The sequence below is a fragment of the Haliotis asinina genome, chromosome 15 (genome assembly GCF_037392515.1).
Source record: "Haliotis asinina isolate JCU_RB_2024 chromosome 15, JCU_Hal_asi_v2, whole genome shotgun sequence".
Taxonomy (NCBI): Eukaryota; Metazoa; Mollusca; class Gastropoda; order Lepetellida; family Haliotidae; genus Haliotis; species Haliotis asinina.
The window spans coordinates 39585287-39602464 of record NC_090294.1 but is presented as its reverse complement, the minus strand read 5'-3'; the positions used below and the strand labels follow the sequence as shown (position 1 = coordinate 39602464).

Genomic DNA, 17178 nt, shown 5'->3' with positions numbered 1-17178 from the left:
ACTCAGTGCATAAAAGTGATCAATCTAACAAGTAGTACAATGAGAACAGCAGGTGTAGGGGATGTAGCTCAGTGGTAGAGCGTTCGCTTCGCATGTGAAAGGCCCCGGGTTCGATCCCCGGCATCTCCACATTTTTGGCCAGGGATGTCACAATGCAAACTGAGTGTGCCCCACCCGAATATGAAAGAAGCCACATTTATTGAAATCACCAGACATTGCAAGATGCCACGCTCAACAATCGTACGCTCAACAATCGTACACATTGCTGCCCATAAAGTCCTTTCTTTCTTCAAATACTCCACAGCCATACACACCCTCTTTACAGCAACTACAGCACGCTTTCTATGTTGGCTGTACCATTTTGCTGTAGGCTTGCCACGGGGATGTACGTGTCAAGGCTCAATTCTTAAACTCGCGTGTGTGGGGAAGACTGATGTCAACTTGGAAAACAAAGATTGTACAAGTGCTCAAGAGAAGGATACATGGTTTTTACCCCGTTTTCCTCAGGTTGGGGATGTAGCTCAGTGGTAGAGCGTTCGCTTTGCATGTGAAAGGCCCCGGGTTCGATCCCCGGCATCTCCATGTTCCTTATTTTTTCCCTGTTTTATATTTGTCTTCTTCTTACAAGCCCACCGTTCATCTTTATCAGCACCTGAAAACCAAACAATTCTCTTATATAATCCACAATAAATATATGCAAATGTACATCCATCCTGCATTTCAAACAATCACACTACTTATACGCTTGAATTTAGAAGGATTTGGCAATAGGCTACGTCTCCATCTTGACATTTCGACCTTCACAAGTACTCAGTGCATAAAAGTGATCAATCTAACAAGTAGTACAATGAGAACAGCAGGTGTAGGGGATGTAGCTCAGTGGTAGAGCGTTCGCTTCGCATGTGAAAGGCCCCGGGTTCGATCCCCGGCATCTCCACATTTTTGGCCAGGGATGTCACAATGCAAACTGAGTGTGCCCCACCCGAATATGAAAGAAGCCACATTTATTGAAATCACCAGACATTGCAAGATGCCACGCTCAACAATCGTACGCTCAACAATCGTACACATTGCTGCCCATAAAGTCCTTTCTTTCTTCAAATACTCCACAGCCATACACACCCTCTTTACAGCAACTACAGCACGCTTTCTATGTTGGCTGTACCATTTTGCTGTAGGCTTGCCACGGGGATGTACGTGTCAAGGCTCAATTCTTAAACTCGCGTGTGTGGGGAAGACTGATGTCAACTGGGAAAACAAAGATTGTACAAGTGCTCAAGAGAAGGATACATGGTTTTTACCCCGTTTTCCTCAGGTTGGGGATGTAGCTCAGTGGTAGAGCGTTCGCTTTGCATGTGAAAGGCCCCGGGTTCGATCCCCGGCATCTCCATGTTCCTTATTTTTTCCCTGTTTTATATTTGTCTTCTTCTTACAAGCCCACCGTTCATCTTTATCAGCACCTGAAAACCAAACAATTCTCTTATATAATCCACAATAAATATATGCAAATGTACATCCATCCTGCATTTCAAACAATCACACTACTTATACGCTTGAATTTAGAAGGATTTGGCAATAGGCTACGTCTCCATCTTGACATTTCGACCTTCACAAGTACTCAGTGCATAAAAGTGATCAATCTAACAAGTAGTACAATGAGAACAGCAGGTGTAGGGGATGTAGCTCAGTGGTAGAGCGTTCGCTTCGCATGTGAAAGGCCCCGGGTTCGATCCCCGGCATCTCCACATTTTTGGCCAGGGATGTCACAATGCAAACTGAGTGTGCCCCACCCGAATATGAAAGAAGCCACATTTATTGAAATCACCAGACATTGCAAGATGCCACGCTCAACAATCGTACGCTCAACAATCGTACACATTGCTGCCCATAAAGTCCTTTCTTTCTTCAAATACTCCACAGCCATACACACCCTCTTTACAGCAACTACAGCACGCTTTCTATGTTGGCTGTACCATTTTGCTGTAGGCTTGCCACGGGGATGTACGTGTCAAGGCTCAATTCTTAAACTCGCGTGTGTGGGGAAGACTGATGTCAACTGGGAAAACAAAGATTGTACAAGTGCTCAAGAGAAGGATACATGGTTTTTACCCCGTTTTCCTCAGGTTGGGGATGTAGCTCAGTGGTAGAGCGTTCGCTTTGCATGTGAAAGGCCCCGGGTTCGATCCCCGGCATCTCCATGTTCCTTATTTTTTCCCTGTTTTATATTTGTCTTCTTCTTACAAGCCCACCGTTCATCTTTATCAGCACCTGAAAACCAAACAATTCTCTTATATAATCCACAATAAATATATGCAAATGTACATCCATCCTGCATTTCAAACAATCACACTACTTATACGCTTGAATTTAGAAGGATTTGGCAATAGGCTACGTCTCCATCTTGACATTTCGACCTTCACAAGTACTCAGTGCATAAAAGTGATCAATCTAACAAGTAGTACAATGAGAACAGCAGGTGTAGGGGATGTAGCTCAGTGGTAGAGCGTTCGCTTCGCATGTGAAAGGCCCCGGGTTCGATCCCCGGCATCTCCACATTTTTGGCCAGGGATGTCACAATGCAAACTGAGTGTGCCCCACCCGAATATGAAAGAAGCCACATTTATTGAAATCACCAGACATTGCAAGATGCCACGCTCAACAATCCTACACATTGCTGCCCATAAAGTCCTTTCTTTCTTCAAATACTCCACAGCCATACACACCCTCTTTACAGCAACTACAGCACGCTTTCTATGTTGGCTGTACCATTTTGCTGTAGGCTTGCCACGGGGATGTACGTGTCAAGGCTCAATTCTTAAACTCGCGTGTGTGGGGAAGACTGATGTCAACTTGGAAAACAAAGATTGTACAAGTGCTCAAGAGAAGGATACATGGTTTTTACTCCGTTTTCCTCAGGTTGGGGATGTAGCTCAGTGGTAGAGCGTTCGCTTTGCATGTGAAAGGCCCCGGGTTCGATCCCCGGCATCTCCATGTTCCTTATTTTTTCCCTGTTTTATATTTGTCTTCTTCTTACAAGCCCACCGTTCATCTTTATCAGCACCTGAAAACCAAACAATTCTCTTATATAATCCACAATAAATATATGCAAATGTACATCCATCCTGCATTTCAAACAATCACACTACTTATACGCTTGAATTTAGAAGGATTTGGCAATAGGCTACGTCTCCATCTTGACATTTCGACCTTCACAAGTACTCAGTGCATAAAAGTGATCAATCTAACAAGTAGTACAATGAGAACAGCAGGTGTAGGGGATGTAGCTCAGTGGTAGAGCGTTCGCTTCGCATGTGAAAGGCCCCGGGTTCGATCCCCGGCATCTCCACATTTTTGGCCAGGGATGTCACAATGCAAACTGAGTGTGCCCCACCCGAATATGAAAGAAGCCACATTTATTGAAATCACCAGACATTGCAAGATGCCACGCTCAACAATCCTACACATTGCTGCCCATAAAGTCCTTTCTTTCTTCAAATACTCCACAGCCATACACACCCTCTTTACAGCAACTACAGCACGCTTTCTATGTTGGCTGTACCATTTTGCTGTAGGCTTGCCACGGGGATGTACGTGTCAAGGCTCAATTCTTAAACTCGCGTGTGTGGGGAAGACTGATGTCAACTTGGAAAACAAAGATTGTACAAGTGCTCAAGAGAAGGATACATGGTTTTTACTCCGTTTTCCTCAGGTTGGGGATGTAGCTCAGTGGTAGAGCGTTCGCTTTGCATGTGAAAGGCCCCGGGTTCGGTCCCCGGCATCTCCATGTTCCTTATTTTTTCCCTGTTTTATATTTGTCTTCTTCTTACAAGCCCACCGTTCATCTTTATCAGCACCTGAAAACCAAACAATTCTCTTATATAATCCACAATAAATATATGCAAATGTACATCCATCCTGCATTTCAAACAATCACACTACTTATACGCTTGAATTTAGAAGGATTTGGCAATAGGCTACGTCTCCATCTTGACATTTCGACCTTCACAAGTACTCAGTGCATAAAAGTGATCAATCTAACAAGTAGTACAATGAGAACAGCAGGTGTAGGGGATGTAGCTCAGTGGTAGAGCGTTCGCTTCGCATGTGAAAGGCCCCGGGTTCGATCCCCGGCATCTCCACATTTTTGGCCAGGGATGTCACAATGCAAACTGAGTGTGCCCCACCCGAATATGAAAGAAGCCACATTTATTGAAATCACCAGACATTGCAAGATGCCACGCTCAACAATCCTACACATTGCTGCCCATAAAGTCCTTTCTTTCTTCAAATACTCCACAGCCATACACACCCTCTTTACAGCAACTACAGCACGCTTTCTATGTTGGCTGTACCATTTTGCTGTAGGCTTGCCACGGGGATGTACGTGTCAAGGCTCAATTCTTAAACTCGCGTGTGTGGGGAAGACTGATGTCAACTTGGAAAACAAAGATTGTACAAGTGCTCAAGAGAAGGATACATGGTTTTGACCCCGTTTTCCTCAGGTTGGGGATGTAGCTCAGTGGTAGAGCGTTCGCTTTGCATGTGAAAGGCCCCGGGTTCGATCCCCGGCATCTCCATGTTCCTTACTTTTTCCCTGTTTTATATTTGTCTTCTTCTTACAAGCCCACCGTTCATCTTTATCAGCACCTGAAAACCAAACAATTCTCTTATATAATCCACAATAAATATATGCAAATGTACATCCATCCTGCATTTCAAACAATCACACTACTTATACGCTTGAATTTAGAAGGATTTGGCAATAGGCTACGTCTCCATCTTGACATTTCGACCTTCACAAGTACTCAGTGCATAAAAGTGATCAATCTAACAAGTAGTACAATGAGAACAGCAGGTTTAGGGGATGTAGCTCAGTGGTAGAGCGTTCGCTTCGCATGTGAAAGGCCCCGGGTTCGATCCCCGGCATCTCCACATTTTTGGCCAGGGATGTCACAATGCAAACTGAGTGTGCCCCACCCGAATATGAAAGAAGCCACATTTATTGAAATCACCAGACATTGCAAGATGCCACGCTCAACAATCCTACACATTGCTGCCCATAAAGTCCTTTCTTTCTTCAAATACTCCACAGCCATACACACCCTCTTTACAGCAACTACAGCACGCTTTCTATGTTGGCTGTACCATTTTGCTGTAGGCTTGCCACGGGGATGTACGTGTCAAGGCTCAATTCTTAAACTCGCGTGTGTGGGGAAGACTGATGTCAACTTGGAAAACAAAGATTGTACAAGTGCTCAAGAGAAGGATACATGGTTTTTACCCCGTTTTCCTCAGGTTGGGGATGTAGCTCAGTGGTAGAGCGTTCGCTTTGCATGTGAAAGGCCCCGGGTTCGATCCCCGGCATCTCCATGTTCCTTATTTTTTCCCTGTTTTATATTTGTCTTCTTCTTACAAGCCCACCGTTCATCTTTATCAGCACCTGAAAACCAAACAATTCTCTTATATAATCCACAATAAATATATGCAAATGTACATCCATCCTGCATTTCAAACAATCACACTACTTATACGCTTGAATTTAGAAGGATTTGGCAATAGGCTACGTCTCCATCTTGACATTTCGACCTTCACAAGTACTCAGTGCATAAAAGTGATCAATCTAACAAGTAGTACAATGAGAACAGCAGGTGTAGGGGATGTAGCTCAGTGGTAGAGCGTTCGCTTCGCATGTGAAAGGCCCCGGGTTCGATCCCCGGCATCTCCACATTTTTGGCCAGGGATGTCACAATGCAAACTGAGTGTGCCCCACCCGAATATGAAAGAAGCCACATTTATTGAAATCACCAGACATTGCAAGATGCCACGCTCAACAATCGTACGCTCAACAATCGTACACATTGCTGCCCATAAAGTCCTTTCTTTCTTCAAATACTCCACAGCCATACACACCCTCTTTACAGCAACTACAGCACGCTTTCTATGTTGGCTGTACCATTTTGCTGTAGGCTTGCCACGGGGATGTACGTGTCAAGGCTCAATTCTTAAACTCGCGTGTGTGGGGAAGACTGATGTCAACTTGGAAAACAAAGATTGTACAAGTGCTCAAGAGAAGGATACATGGTTTTTACCCCGTTTTCCTCAGGTTGGGGATGTAGCTCAGTGGTAGAGCGTTCGCTTTGCATGTGAAAGGCCCCGGGTTCGATCCCCGGCATCTCCATGTTCCTTATTTTTTCCCTGTTTTATATTTGTCTTCTTCTTACAAGCCCACCGTTCATCTTTATCAGCACCTGAAAACCAAACAATTCTCTTATATAATCCACAATAAATATATGCAAATGTACATCCATCCTGCATTTCAAACAATCACACTACTTATACGCTTGAATTTAGAAGGATTTGGCAATAGGCTACGTCTCCATCTTGACATTTCGACCTTCACAAGTACTCAGTGCATAAAAGTGATCAATCTAACAAGTAGTACAATGAGAACAGCAGGTTTAGGGGATGTAGCTCAGTGGTAGAGCGTTCGCTTCGCATGTGAAAGGCCCCGGGTTCGATCCCCGGCATCTCCACATTTCTGGCCAGGGATGTCACAATGCAAACTGAGTGTGCCCCACCCGAATATGAAAGAAGCCACATTTATTGAAATCACCAGACATTGCAAGATGCCACGCTCAACAATCCTACACATTGCTGCCCATAAAGTCCTTTCTTTCTTCAAATACTCCACAGCCATACACACCCTCTTTACAGCAACTACAGCACGCTTTCTATGTTGGCTGTACCATTTTGCTGTAGGCTTGCCACGGGGATGTACGTGTCAAGGCTCAATTCTTAAACTCGCGTGTGTGGGGAAGACTGATGTCAACTTGGAAAACAAAGATTGTACAAGTGCTCAAGAGAAGGATACATGGTTTTTACCCCGTTTTCCTCAGGTTGGGGATGTAGCTCAGTGGTAGAGCGTTCGCTTTGCATGTGAAAGGCCCCGGGTTCGATCCCCGGCATCTCCATGTTCCTTATTTTTTCCCTGTTTTATATTTGTCTTCTTCTTACAAGCCCACCGTTCATCTTTATCAGCACCTGAAAACCAAACAATTCTCTTATATAATCCACAATAAATATATGCAAATGTACATCCATCCTGCATTTCAAACAATCACACTACTTATACGCTTGAATTTAGAAGGATTTGGCAATAGGCTACGTCTCCATCTTGACATTTCGACCTTCACAAGTACTCAGTGCATAAAAGTGATCAATCTAACAAGTAGTACAATGAGAACAGCAGGTGTAGGGGATGTAGCTCAGTGGTAGAGCGTTCGCTTCGCATGTGAAAGGCCCCGGGTTCGATCCCCGGCATCTCCACATTTTTGGCCAGGGATGTCACAATGCAAACTGAGTGTGCCCCACCCGAATATGAAAGAAGCCACATTTATTGAAATCACCAGACATTGTAAGATGCCACGCTCAACAATCCTACACATTGCTGCCCATAAAGTCCTTTCTTTCTTCAAATACTCCACAGCCATACACACCCTCTTTACAGCAACTACAGCACGCTTTCTATGTTGGCTGTACCATTTTGCTGTAGGCTTGCCACGGGGATGTACGTGTCAAGGCTCAATTCTTAAACTCGCGTGTGTGGGGAAGACTGATGTCAACTTGGAAAACAAAGATTGTACAAGTGCTCAAGAGAAGGATACATGGTTTTTACCCCGTTTTCCTCAGGTTGGGGATGTAGCTCAGTGGTAGAGCGTTCGCTTTGCATGTGAAAGGTCCCGGGTTCGATCCCCGGCATCTCCATGTTCCTTATTTTTTCCCTGTTTTATATTTGTCTTCTTCTTACAAGCCCACCGTTCATCTTTATCAGCACCTGAAAACCAAACAATTCTCTTATATAATCCACAATAAATATATGCAAATGTACATCCATCCTGCATTTCAAACAATCACACTACTTATACGCTTGAATTTAGAAGGATTTGGCAATAGGCTACGTCTCCATCTTGACATTTCGACCTTCACAAGTACTCAGTGCATAAAAGTGATCAATCTAACAAGTAGTACAATGAGAACAGCAGGTGTAGGGGATGTAGCTCAGTGGTAGAGCGTTCGCTTCGCATGTGAAAGGCCCCGGGTTCGATCCCCGGCATCTCCACATTTTTGGCCAGGGATGTCACAATGCAAACTGAGTGTGCCCCACCCGAATATGAAAGAAGCCACTTTTATTGAAATCACCAAACATTGCAAGATGCCACGCTCAACAATCCTACACATTGCTGCCCATAAAGTCCTTTCTTTCTTCAAATACTCCACAGCCATACACACCCTCTTTACAGCAACTACAGCACGCTTTCTATGTTGGCTGTACCATTTTGCTGTAGGCTTGCCACGGGGATGTACGTGTCAAGGCTCAATTCTTAAACTCGCGTGTGTGGGGAAGACTGATGTCAACTTGGAAAACAAAGATTGTACAAGTGCTCAAGAGAAGGATACATGGTTTTTACCCCGTTTTCCTCAGGTTGGGGATGTAGCTCAGTGGTAGAGCGTTCGCTTTGCATGTGAAAGGCCCCGGGTTCGATCCCCGGCATCTCCATGTTCCTTATTTTTTCCCTGTTTTATATTTGTCTTCTTCTTACAAGCCCACCGTTCATCTTTATCAGCACCTGAAAACCAAACAATTCTCTTATATAATCCACAATAAATATATGCAAATGTACATCCATCCTGCATTTCAAACAATCACACTACTTATACGCTTGAATTTAGAAGGATTTGGCAATAGGCTACGTCTCCATCTTGACATTTCGACCTTCACAAGTACTCAGTGCATAAAAGTGATCAATCTAACAAGTAGTACAATGAGAACAGCAGGTGTAGGGGATGTAGCTCAGTGGTAGAGCGTTCGCTTCGCATGTGAAAGGCCCCGGGTTCGATCCCCGGCATCTCCACATTTTTGGCCAGGGATGTCACAATGCAAACTGAGTGTGCCCCACCCGAATATGAAAGAAGCCACATTTATTGAAATCACCAGACATTGCAAGATGCCACGCTCAACAATCCTACACATTGCTGCCCATTAAGTCCTTTCTTTCTTCAAATACTCCACAGCCATACACACCCTCTTTACAGCAACTACAGCACGCTTTCTATGTTGGCTGTACCATTTTGCTGTAGGCTTGCCACGGGGATGTACGTGTCAAGGCTCAATTCTTAAACTCGCGTGTGTGGGGAAGACTGATGTCAACTTGGAAAACAAAGATTGTACAAGTGCTCAAGAGAAGGATACATGGTTTTTACCCCGTTTTCCTCAGGTTGGGGATGTAGCTCAGTGGTAGAGCGTTCGCTTTGCATGTGAAAGGCCCCGGGTTCGATCCCCGGCATCTCCATGTTCCTTATTTTTTCCCTGTTTTATATTTGTCTTCTTCTTACAAGCCCACCGTTCATCTTTATCAGCACCTGAAAACCAAACAATTCTCTTATATAATCCACAATAAATATATGCAAATGTACATCCATCCTGCATTTCAAACAATCACACTACTTATACGCTTGAATTTAGAAGGATTTGGCAATAGGCTACGTCTCCATCTTGACATTTCGACCTTCACAAGTACTCAGTGCATAAAAGTGATCAATCTAACAAGTAGTACAATGAGAACAGCAGGTGTAGGGGATGTAGCTCAGTGGTAGAGCGTTCGCTTCGCATGTGAAAGGCCCCGGGTTCGATCCCCGGCATCTCCACATTTTTGGCCAGGGATGTCACAATGCAAACTGAGTGTGCCCCACCCGAATATGAAAGAAGCCACATTTATTGAAATCACCAAACATTGCAAGATGCCACGCTCAACAATCGTACACATTGCTGCCCATAAAGTCCTTTCTTTCTTCAAATACTCCACAGCCATACACACCCTCTTTACAGCAACTACAGCACGCTTTCTATGTTGGCTGTACCATTTTGCTGTAGGCTTGCCACGGGGATGTACGTGTCAAGGCTCAATTCTTAAACTCGCGTGTGTGGGGAAGACTGATGTCAACTTGGAAAACAAAGATTGTACAAGTGCTCAAGAGAAGGATACATGGTTTTTACCCCGTTTTCCTCAGGTTGGGGATGTAGCTCAGTGGTAGAGCGTTCGCTTTGCATGTGAAAGGCCCCGGGTTCGATCCCCGGCATCTCCATGTTCCTTATTTTTTCCCTGTTTTATATTTGTCTTCTTCTTACAAGCCCACCGTTCATCTTTATCAGCACCTGAAAACCAAACAATTCTCTTATATAATCCACAATAAATATATGCAAATGTACATCCATCCTGCATTTCAAACAATCACACTACTTATACGCTTGAATTTAGAAGGATTTGGCAATAGGCTACGTCTCCATCTTGACATTTCGACCTTCACAAGTACTCAGTGCATAAAAGTGATCAATCTAACAAGTAGTACAATGAGAACAGCAGGTGTAGGGGATGTAGCTCAGTGGTAGAGCGTTCGCTTCGCATGTGAAAGGCCCCGGGTTCGATCCCCGGCATCTCCACATTTTTGGCCAGGGATGTCACAATGCAAACTGAGTGTGCCCCACCCGAATATGAAAGAAGCCACATTTATTGAAATCACCAGACATTGCAAGATGCCACGCTCAACAATCCTACACATTGCTGCCCATAAAGTCCTTTCTTTCTTCAAATACTCCACAGCCATACACACCCTCTTTACAGCAACTACAGCACGCTTTCTATGTTGGCTGTACCATTTTGCTGTTCTCTTGCCACGGGGATGTACGTGTCAAGGCTCAATTCTTAAACTCGCGTGTGTGGGGAAGACTGATGTCAACTTGGAAAACAAAGATTGTACAAGTGCTCAAGAGAAGGATACATGGTTTTTACCCCGTTTTCCTCAGGTTGGGGATGTAGCTCAGTGGTAGAGCGTTCGCTTTGCATGTGAAAGGCCCCGGGTTCGATCCCCGGCATCTCCATGTTCCTTATTTTTTCCCTGTTTTATATTTGTCTTCTTCTTACAAGCCCACCGTTCATCTTTATCAGCACCTGAAAACCAAACAATTCTCTTATATAATCCACAATAAATATATGCAAATGTACATCCATCCTGCATTTCAAACAATCACACTACTTATACGCTTGAATTTAGAAGGATTTGGCAATAGGCTACGTCTCCATCTTGACATTTCGACCTTCACAAGTACTCAGTGCATAAAAGTGATCAATCTAACAAGTAGTACAATGAGAACAGCAGGTGTAGGGGATGTAGCTCAGTGGTAGAGCGTTCGCTTCGCATGTGAAAGGCCCCGGGTTCGATCCCCGGCATCTCCACATTTTTGGCCAGGGATGTCACAATGCAAACTGAGTGTGCCCCACCCGAATATGAAAGAAGCCACATTTATTGAAATCACCAGACATTGCAAGATGCCACGCTCAACAATCCTACACATTGCTGCCCATAAAGTCCTTTCTTTCTTCAAATACTCCACAGCCATACACACCCTCTTTACAGCAACTACAGCACGCTTTCTATGTTGGCTGTACCATTTTGCTGTAGGCTTGCCACGGGGATGTACGTGTCAAGGCTCAATTCTTAAACTCGCGTGTGTGGGGAAGACTGATGTCAACTTGGAAAACAAAGATTGTACAAGTGCTCAAGAGAAGGATACATGGTTTTTACTCCGTTTTCCTCAGGTTGGGGATGTAGCTCAGTGGTAGAGCGTTCGCTTTGCATGTGAAAGGCCCCGGGTTCGATCCCCGGCATCTCCATGTTCCTTATTTTTTCCCTGTTTTATATTTGTCTTCTTCTTACAAGCCCACCGTTCATCTTTATCAGCACCTGAAAACCAAACAATTCTCTTATATAATCCACAATAAATATATGCAAATGTACATCCATCCTGCATTTCAAACAATCACACTACTTATACGCTTGAATTTAGAAGGATTTGGCAATAGGCTACGTCTCCATCTTGACATTTCGACCTTCACAAGTACTCAGTGCATAAAAGTGATCAATCTAACAAGTAGTACAATGAGAACAGCAGGTGTAGGGGATGTAGCTCAGTGGTAGAGCGTTCGCTTCGCATGTGAAAGGCCCCGGGTTCGATCCCCGGCATCTCCACATTTTTGGCCAGGGATGTCACAATGCAAACTGAGTGTGCCCCACCCGAATATGAAAGAAGCCACATTTATTGAAATCACCAAACATTGCAAGATGCCACGCTCAACAATCCTACACATTGCTGCCCATAAAGTCCTTTCTTTCTTCAAATACTCCACAGCCATACACACCCTCTTTACAGCAACTACAGCACGCTTTCTATGTTGGCTGTACCATTTTGCTGTAGGCTTGCCACGGGGATGTACGTGTCAAGGCTCAATTCTTAAACTCGCGTGTGTGGGGAAGACTGATGTCAACTTGGAAAACAAAGATTGTACAAGTGCTCAAGAGAAGGATACATGGTTTTTACCCCGTTTTCCTCAGGTTGGGGATGTAGCTCAGTGGTAGAGCGTTCGCTTTGCATGTGAAAGGCCCCGTGTTCGATCCCCGGCATCTCCATGTTCCTTATTTTTTCCCTGTTTTATATTTGTCTTCTTCTTACAAGCCCACCGTTCATCTTTATCAGCACCTGAAAACCAAACAATTCTCTTATATAATCCACAATAAATATATGCAAATGTACATCCATCCTGCATTTCAAACAATCACACTACTTATACGCTTGAATTTAGAAGGATTTGGCAATAGGCTACGTCTCCATCTTGACATTTCGACCTTCACAAGTACTCAGTGCATAAAAGTGATCAATCTAACAAGTAGTACAATGAGAACAGCAGGTGTAGGGGATGTAGCTCAGTGGTAGAGCGTTCGCTTCGCATGTGAAAGGCCCCGGGTTCGATCCCCGGCATCTCCACATTTTTGGCCAGGGATGTCACAATGCAAACTGAGTGTGCCCCACCCGAATATGAAAGAAGCCACATTTATTGAAATCACCAGACATTGCAAGATGCCACGCTCAACAATCCTACACATTGCTGCCCATAAAGTCCTTTCTTTCTTCAAATACTCCACAGCCATACACACCCTCTTTACAGCAACTACAGCACGCTTTCTATGTTGGCTGTACCATTTTGCTGTTCTCTTGCCACGGGGATGTACGTGTCAAGGCTCAATTCTTAAACTCGCGTGTGTGGGGAAGACTGATGTCAACTTGGAAAACAAAGATTGTACAAGTGCTCAAGAGAAGGATACATGGTTTTTACCCCGTTTTCCTCAGGTTGGGGATGTAGCTCAGTGGTAGAGCGTTCGCTTTGCATGTGAAAGGCCCCGGGTTCGATCCCCGGCATCTCCATGTTCCTTATTTTTTCCCTGTTTTATATTTGTCTTCTTCTTACAAGCCCACCGTTCATCTTTATCAGCACCTGAAAACCAAACAATTCTCTTATATAATCCACAATAAATATATGCAAATGTACATCCATCCTGCATTTCAAACAATCACACTACTTATACGCTTGAATTTAGAAGGATTTGGCAATAGGCTACGTCTCCATCTTGACATTTCGACCTTCACAAGTACTCAGTGCATAAAAGTGATCAATCTAACAAGTAGTACAATGAGAACAGCAGGTGTAGGGGATGTAGCTCAGTGGTAGAGCGTTCGCTTCGCATGTGAAAGGCCCCGGGTTCGATCCCCGGCATCTCCACATTTTTGGCCAGGGATGTCACAATGCAAACTGAGTGTGCCCCACCCGAATATGAAAGAAGCCACATTTATTGAAATCACCAGACATTGCAAGATGCCACGCTCAACAATCCTACACATTGCTGCCCATAAAGTCCTTTCTTTCTTCAAATACTCCACAGCCATACACACCCTCTTTACAGCAACTACAGCACGCTTTCTATGTTGGCTGTACCATTTTGCTGTAGGCTTGCCACGGGGATGTACGTGTCAAGGCTCAATTCTTAAACTCGCGTGTGTGGGGAAGACTGATGTCAACTTGGAAAACAAAGATTGTACAAGTGCTCAAGAGAAGGATACATGGTTTTTACTCCGTTTTCCTCAGGTTGGGGATGTAGCTCAGTGGTAGAGCGTTCGCTTTGCATGTGAAAGGCCCCGGGTTCGATCCCCGGCATCTCCATGTTCCTTATTTTTTCCCTGTTTTATATTTGTCTTCTTCTTACAAGCCCACCGTTCATCTTTATCAGCACCTGAAAACCAAACAATTCTCTTATATAATCCACAATAAATATATGCAAATGTACATCCATCCTGCATTTCAAACAATCACACTACTTATACGCTTGAATTTAGAAGGATTTGGCAATAGGCTACGTCTCCATCTTGACATTTCGACCTTCACAAGTACTCAGTGCATAAAAGTGATCAATCTAACAAGTAGTACAATGAGAACAGCAGGTGTAGGGGATGTAGCTCAGTGGTAGAGCGTTCGCTTCGCATGTGAAAGGCCCCGGGTTCGATCCCCGGCATCTCCACATTTTTGGCCAGGGATGTCACAATGCAAACTGAGTGTGCCCCACCCGAATATGAAAGAAGCCACATTTATTGAAATCACCAAACATTGCAAGATGCCACGCTCAACAATCCTACACATTGCTGCCCATAAAGTCCTTTCTTTCTTCAAATACTCCACAGCCATACACACCCTCTTTACAGCAACTACAGCACGCTTTCTATGTTGGCTGTACCATTTTGCTGTAGGCTTGCCACGGGGATGTACGTGTCAAGGCTCAATTCTTAAACTCGCGTGTGTGGGGAAGACTGATGTCAACTTGGAAAACAAAGATTGTACAAGTGCTCAAGAGAAGGATACATGGTTTTTACCCCGTTTTCCTCAGGTTGGGGATGTAGCTCAGTGGTAGAGCGTTCGCTTTGCATGTGAAAGGCCCCGTGTTCGATCCCCGGCATCTCCATGTTCCTTATTTTTTCCCTGTTTTATATTTGTCTTCTTCTTACAAGCCCACCGTTCATCTTTATCAGCACCTGAAAACCAAACAATTCTCTTATATAATCCACAATAAATATATGCAAATGTACATCCATCCTGCATTTCAAACAATCACACTACTTATACGCTTGAATTTAGAAGGATTTGGCAATAGGCTACGTCTCCATCTTGACATTTCGACCTTCACAAGTACTCAGTGCATAAAAGTGATCAATCTAACAAGTAGTACAATGAGAACAGCAGGTGTAGGGGATGTAGCTCAGTGGTAGAGCGTTCGCTTCGCATGTGAAAGGCCCCGGGTTCGATCCCCGGCATCTCCACATTTTTGGCCAGGGATGTCACAATGCAAACTGAGTGTGCCCCACCCGAATATGAAAGAAGCCACATTTATTGAAATCACCAGACATTGCAAGATGCCACGCTCAACAATCCTACACATTGCTGCCCATAAAGTCCTTTCTTTCTTCAAATACTCCACAGCCATACACACCCTCTTTACAGCAACTACAGCACGCTTTCTATGTTGGCTGTACCATTTTGCTGTTCTCTTGCCACGGGGATGTACGTGTCAAGGCTCAATTCTTAAACTCGCGTGTGTGGGGAAGACTGATGTCAACTTGGAAAACAAAGATTGTACAAGTGCTCAAGAGAAGGATACATGGTTTTTACCCCGTTTTCCTCAGGTTGGGGATGTAGCTCAGTGGTAGAGCGTTCGCTTTGCATGTGAAAGGCCCCGGGTTCGATCCCCGGCATCTCCATGTTCCTTATTTTTTCCCTGTTTTATATTTGTCTTCTTCTTACAAGCCCACCGTTCATCTTTATCAGCACCTGAAAACCAAACAATTCTCTTATATAATCCACAATAAATATATGCAAATGTACATCCATCCTGCATTTCAAACAATCACACTACTTATACGCTTGAATTTAGAAGGATTTGGCAATAGGCTACGTCTCCATCTTGACATTTCGACCTTCACAAGTACTCAGTGCATAAAAGTGATCAATCTAACAAGTAGTACAATGAGAACAGCAGGTGTAGGGGATGTAGCTCAGTGGTAGAGCGTTCGCTTCGCATGTGAAAGGCCCCGGGTTCGATCCCCGGCATCTCCACATTTTTGGCCAGGGATGTCACAATGCAAACTGAGTGTGCCCCACCCGAATATGAAAGAAGCCACATTTATTGAAATCACCAGACATTGCAAGATGCCACGCTCAACAATCGTACGCTCAACAATCGTACACATTGCTGCCCATAAAGTCCTTTCTTTCTTCAAATACTCCACAGCCATACACACCCTCTTTACAGCAACTACAGCACGCTTTCTATGTTGGCTGTACCATTTTGCTGTAGGCTTGCCACGGGGATGTACGTGTCAAGGCTCAATTCTTAAACTCGCGTGTGTGGGGAAGACTGATGTCAACTTGGAAAACAAAGATTGTACAAGTGCTCAAGAGAAGGATACATGGTTTTTACCCCGTTTTCCTCAGGTTGGGGATGTAGCTCAGTGGTAGAGCGTTCGCTTTGCATGTGAAAGGCCCCGGGTTCGATCCCCGGCATCTCCATGTTCCTTACTTTTTCCCTGTTTTATATTTGTCTTCTTCTTACAAGCCCACCGTTCATCTTTATCAGCACCTGAAAACCAAACAATTCTCTTATATAATCCACAATAAATATATGCAAATGTACATCCATCCTGCATTTCAAACAATCACACTACTTATACGCTTGAATTTAGAAGGATTTGGCAATAGGCTACGTCTCCATCTTGACATTTCGACCTTCACAAGTACTCAGTGCATAAAAGTGATCAATCTAACAAGTAGTACAATGAGAACAGCAGGTGTAGGGGATGTAGCTCAGTGGTAGAGCGTTCGCTTCGCATGTGAAAGGCCCCGGGTTCGATCCCCGGCATCTCCACATTTTTGGCCAGGGATGTCACAATGCAAACTGAGTGTGCCCCACCCGAATATGAAAGAAGCCACATTTATTGAAATCACCAGACATTGCAAGATGCCACGCTCAACAATCGTACGCTCAACAATCGTACACATTGCTGCCCATAAAGTCCTTTCTTTCTTCAAATACTCCACAGCCATACACACCCTCTTTACAGCAACTACAGCACGCTTTCTATGTTGGCTGTACCATTTTGCTGTAGGCTTGCCACGGGGATGTACGTGTCAAGGCTCAATTCTTAAACTCGCGTGTGTGGGGAAGACTGATGTCAACTTGGAAAAC

The 17178-nt window shown here is 44.3% G+C and overlaps 43 non-coding genes across 43 annotated transcripts; all 43 read left to right on the top strand.

Moving 5' to 3' along the window:
- Window positions 1-57: 57 nt before the first annotated feature.
- On the top strand, window positions 58-129 carry Trnaa-cgc (transfer RNA alanine (anticodon CGC)). Its single transcript has one exon. It is a non-coding gene; the product is annotated as a tRNA-Ala (tRNA).
- Window positions 130-510: 381 nt separating this feature from the next.
- Trnaa-ugc (transfer RNA alanine (anticodon UGC)) lies at window positions 511-582 on the top strand. The gene has a single exon. It is a non-coding gene; the product is annotated as a tRNA-Ala (tRNA).
- A 283-nt stretch (window positions 583-865) lies between these two features.
- On the top strand, window positions 866-937 carry Trnaa-cgc (transfer RNA alanine (anticodon CGC)). Its single transcript has one exon. It is a non-coding gene; the product is annotated as a tRNA-Ala (tRNA).
- Window positions 938-1318: 381 nt separating this feature from the next.
- Trnaa-ugc (transfer RNA alanine (anticodon UGC)) lies at window positions 1319-1390 on the top strand. Its single transcript has one exon. It is a non-coding gene; the product is annotated as a tRNA-Ala (tRNA).
- A 283-nt stretch (window positions 1391-1673) lies between these two features.
- Window positions 1674-1745, top strand: Trnaa-cgc (transfer RNA alanine (anticodon CGC)). The gene has a single exon. It is a non-coding gene; the product is annotated as a tRNA-Ala (tRNA).
- A 381-nt stretch (window positions 1746-2126) lies between these two features.
- Trnaa-ugc (transfer RNA alanine (anticodon UGC)) lies at window positions 2127-2198 on the top strand. The gene has a single exon. It is a non-coding gene; the product is annotated as a tRNA-Ala (tRNA).
- Window positions 2199-2481: 283 nt separating this feature from the next.
- Window positions 2482-2553, top strand: Trnaa-cgc (transfer RNA alanine (anticodon CGC)). Its single transcript has one exon. It is a non-coding gene; the product is annotated as a tRNA-Ala (tRNA).
- Window positions 2554-2919: 366 nt separating this feature from the next.
- Window positions 2920-2991, top strand: Trnaa-ugc (transfer RNA alanine (anticodon UGC)). Its single transcript has one exon. It is a non-coding gene; the product is annotated as a tRNA-Ala (tRNA).
- A 283-nt stretch (window positions 2992-3274) lies between these two features.
- Trnaa-cgc (transfer RNA alanine (anticodon CGC)) lies at window positions 3275-3346 on the top strand. Its single transcript has one exon. It is a non-coding gene; the product is annotated as a tRNA-Ala (tRNA).
- A 366-nt stretch (window positions 3347-3712) lies between these two features.
- Window positions 3713-3784, top strand: Trnaa-ugc (transfer RNA alanine (anticodon UGC)). The gene has a single exon. It is a non-coding gene; the product is annotated as a tRNA-Ala (tRNA).
- A 283-nt stretch (window positions 3785-4067) lies between these two features.
- Window positions 4068-4139, top strand: Trnaa-cgc (transfer RNA alanine (anticodon CGC)). The gene has a single exon. It is a non-coding gene; the product is annotated as a tRNA-Ala (tRNA).
- A 366-nt stretch (window positions 4140-4505) lies between these two features.
- On the top strand, window positions 4506-4577 carry Trnaa-ugc (transfer RNA alanine (anticodon UGC)). The gene has a single exon. It is a non-coding gene; the product is annotated as a tRNA-Ala (tRNA).
- Window positions 4578-4860: 283 nt separating this feature from the next.
- Window positions 4861-4932, top strand: Trnaa-cgc (transfer RNA alanine (anticodon CGC)). The gene has a single exon. It is a non-coding gene; the product is annotated as a tRNA-Ala (tRNA).
- Window positions 4933-5298: 366 nt separating this feature from the next.
- Window positions 5299-5370, top strand: Trnaa-ugc (transfer RNA alanine (anticodon UGC)). Its single transcript has one exon. It is a non-coding gene; the product is annotated as a tRNA-Ala (tRNA).
- Window positions 5371-5653: 283 nt separating this feature from the next.
- Window positions 5654-5725, top strand: Trnaa-cgc (transfer RNA alanine (anticodon CGC)). The gene has a single exon. It is a non-coding gene; the product is annotated as a tRNA-Ala (tRNA).
- A 381-nt stretch (window positions 5726-6106) lies between these two features.
- Trnaa-ugc (transfer RNA alanine (anticodon UGC)) lies at window positions 6107-6178 on the top strand. The gene has a single exon. It is a non-coding gene; the product is annotated as a tRNA-Ala (tRNA).
- Window positions 6179-6461: 283 nt separating this feature from the next.
- On the top strand, window positions 6462-6533 carry Trnaa-cgc (transfer RNA alanine (anticodon CGC)). The gene has a single exon. It is a non-coding gene; the product is annotated as a tRNA-Ala (tRNA).
- Window positions 6534-6899: 366 nt separating this feature from the next.
- Window positions 6900-6971, top strand: Trnaa-ugc (transfer RNA alanine (anticodon UGC)). Its single transcript has one exon. It is a non-coding gene; the product is annotated as a tRNA-Ala (tRNA).
- Window positions 6972-7254: 283 nt separating this feature from the next.
- Window positions 7255-7326, top strand: Trnaa-cgc (transfer RNA alanine (anticodon CGC)). Its single transcript has one exon. It is a non-coding gene; the product is annotated as a tRNA-Ala (tRNA).
- A 366-nt stretch (window positions 7327-7692) lies between these two features.
- Trnaa-ugc (transfer RNA alanine (anticodon UGC)) lies at window positions 7693-7764 on the top strand. The gene has a single exon. It is a non-coding gene; the product is annotated as a tRNA-Ala (tRNA).
- A 283-nt stretch (window positions 7765-8047) lies between these two features.
- Window positions 8048-8119, top strand: Trnaa-cgc (transfer RNA alanine (anticodon CGC)). Its single transcript has one exon. It is a non-coding gene; the product is annotated as a tRNA-Ala (tRNA).
- Window positions 8120-8485: 366 nt separating this feature from the next.
- Trnaa-ugc (transfer RNA alanine (anticodon UGC)) lies at window positions 8486-8557 on the top strand. Its single transcript has one exon. It is a non-coding gene; the product is annotated as a tRNA-Ala (tRNA).
- A 283-nt stretch (window positions 8558-8840) lies between these two features.
- On the top strand, window positions 8841-8912 carry Trnaa-cgc (transfer RNA alanine (anticodon CGC)). Its single transcript has one exon. It is a non-coding gene; the product is annotated as a tRNA-Ala (tRNA).
- A 366-nt stretch (window positions 8913-9278) lies between these two features.
- On the top strand, window positions 9279-9350 carry Trnaa-ugc (transfer RNA alanine (anticodon UGC)). The gene has a single exon. It is a non-coding gene; the product is annotated as a tRNA-Ala (tRNA).
- A 283-nt stretch (window positions 9351-9633) lies between these two features.
- Window positions 9634-9705, top strand: Trnaa-cgc (transfer RNA alanine (anticodon CGC)). The gene has a single exon. It is a non-coding gene; the product is annotated as a tRNA-Ala (tRNA).
- Window positions 9706-10071: 366 nt separating this feature from the next.
- Window positions 10072-10143, top strand: Trnaa-ugc (transfer RNA alanine (anticodon UGC)). The gene has a single exon. It is a non-coding gene; the product is annotated as a tRNA-Ala (tRNA).
- A 283-nt stretch (window positions 10144-10426) lies between these two features.
- Window positions 10427-10498, top strand: Trnaa-cgc (transfer RNA alanine (anticodon CGC)). Its single transcript has one exon. It is a non-coding gene; the product is annotated as a tRNA-Ala (tRNA).
- Window positions 10499-10864: 366 nt separating this feature from the next.
- Trnaa-ugc (transfer RNA alanine (anticodon UGC)) lies at window positions 10865-10936 on the top strand. Its single transcript has one exon. It is a non-coding gene; the product is annotated as a tRNA-Ala (tRNA).
- A 283-nt stretch (window positions 10937-11219) lies between these two features.
- On the top strand, window positions 11220-11291 carry Trnaa-cgc (transfer RNA alanine (anticodon CGC)). Its single transcript has one exon. It is a non-coding gene; the product is annotated as a tRNA-Ala (tRNA).
- A 366-nt stretch (window positions 11292-11657) lies between these two features.
- Trnaa-ugc (transfer RNA alanine (anticodon UGC)) lies at window positions 11658-11729 on the top strand. Its single transcript has one exon. It is a non-coding gene; the product is annotated as a tRNA-Ala (tRNA).
- A 283-nt stretch (window positions 11730-12012) lies between these two features.
- On the top strand, window positions 12013-12084 carry Trnaa-cgc (transfer RNA alanine (anticodon CGC)). Its single transcript has one exon. It is a non-coding gene; the product is annotated as a tRNA-Ala (tRNA).
- A 366-nt stretch (window positions 12085-12450) lies between these two features.
- On the top strand, window positions 12451-12522 carry Trnaa-ugc (transfer RNA alanine (anticodon UGC)). Its single transcript has one exon. It is a non-coding gene; the product is annotated as a tRNA-Ala (tRNA).
- A 283-nt stretch (window positions 12523-12805) lies between these two features.
- Trnaa-cgc (transfer RNA alanine (anticodon CGC)) lies at window positions 12806-12877 on the top strand. The gene has a single exon. It is a non-coding gene; the product is annotated as a tRNA-Ala (tRNA).
- A 366-nt stretch (window positions 12878-13243) lies between these two features.
- Trnaa-ugc (transfer RNA alanine (anticodon UGC)) lies at window positions 13244-13315 on the top strand. Its single transcript has one exon. It is a non-coding gene; the product is annotated as a tRNA-Ala (tRNA).
- Window positions 13316-13598: 283 nt separating this feature from the next.
- On the top strand, window positions 13599-13670 carry Trnaa-cgc (transfer RNA alanine (anticodon CGC)). The gene has a single exon. It is a non-coding gene; the product is annotated as a tRNA-Ala (tRNA).
- A 366-nt stretch (window positions 13671-14036) lies between these two features.
- On the top strand, window positions 14037-14108 carry Trnaa-ugc (transfer RNA alanine (anticodon UGC)). Its single transcript has one exon. It is a non-coding gene; the product is annotated as a tRNA-Ala (tRNA).
- A 283-nt stretch (window positions 14109-14391) lies between these two features.
- Trnaa-cgc (transfer RNA alanine (anticodon CGC)) lies at window positions 14392-14463 on the top strand. Its single transcript has one exon. It is a non-coding gene; the product is annotated as a tRNA-Ala (tRNA).
- A 366-nt stretch (window positions 14464-14829) lies between these two features.
- Window positions 14830-14901, top strand: Trnaa-ugc (transfer RNA alanine (anticodon UGC)). Its single transcript has one exon. It is a non-coding gene; the product is annotated as a tRNA-Ala (tRNA).
- Window positions 14902-15184: 283 nt separating this feature from the next.
- On the top strand, window positions 15185-15256 carry Trnaa-cgc (transfer RNA alanine (anticodon CGC)). The gene has a single exon. It is a non-coding gene; the product is annotated as a tRNA-Ala (tRNA).
- Window positions 15257-15622: 366 nt separating this feature from the next.
- Window positions 15623-15694, top strand: Trnaa-ugc (transfer RNA alanine (anticodon UGC)). Its single transcript has one exon. It is a non-coding gene; the product is annotated as a tRNA-Ala (tRNA).
- Window positions 15695-15977: 283 nt separating this feature from the next.
- Window positions 15978-16049, top strand: Trnaa-cgc (transfer RNA alanine (anticodon CGC)). The gene has a single exon. It is a non-coding gene; the product is annotated as a tRNA-Ala (tRNA).
- A 381-nt stretch (window positions 16050-16430) lies between these two features.
- On the top strand, window positions 16431-16502 carry Trnaa-ugc (transfer RNA alanine (anticodon UGC)). Its single transcript has one exon. It is a non-coding gene; the product is annotated as a tRNA-Ala (tRNA).
- A 283-nt stretch (window positions 16503-16785) lies between these two features.
- On the top strand, window positions 16786-16857 carry Trnaa-cgc (transfer RNA alanine (anticodon CGC)). Its single transcript has one exon. It is a non-coding gene; the product is annotated as a tRNA-Ala (tRNA).
- The last annotated feature ends 321 nt before the right edge of the window (window positions 16858-17178 follow it).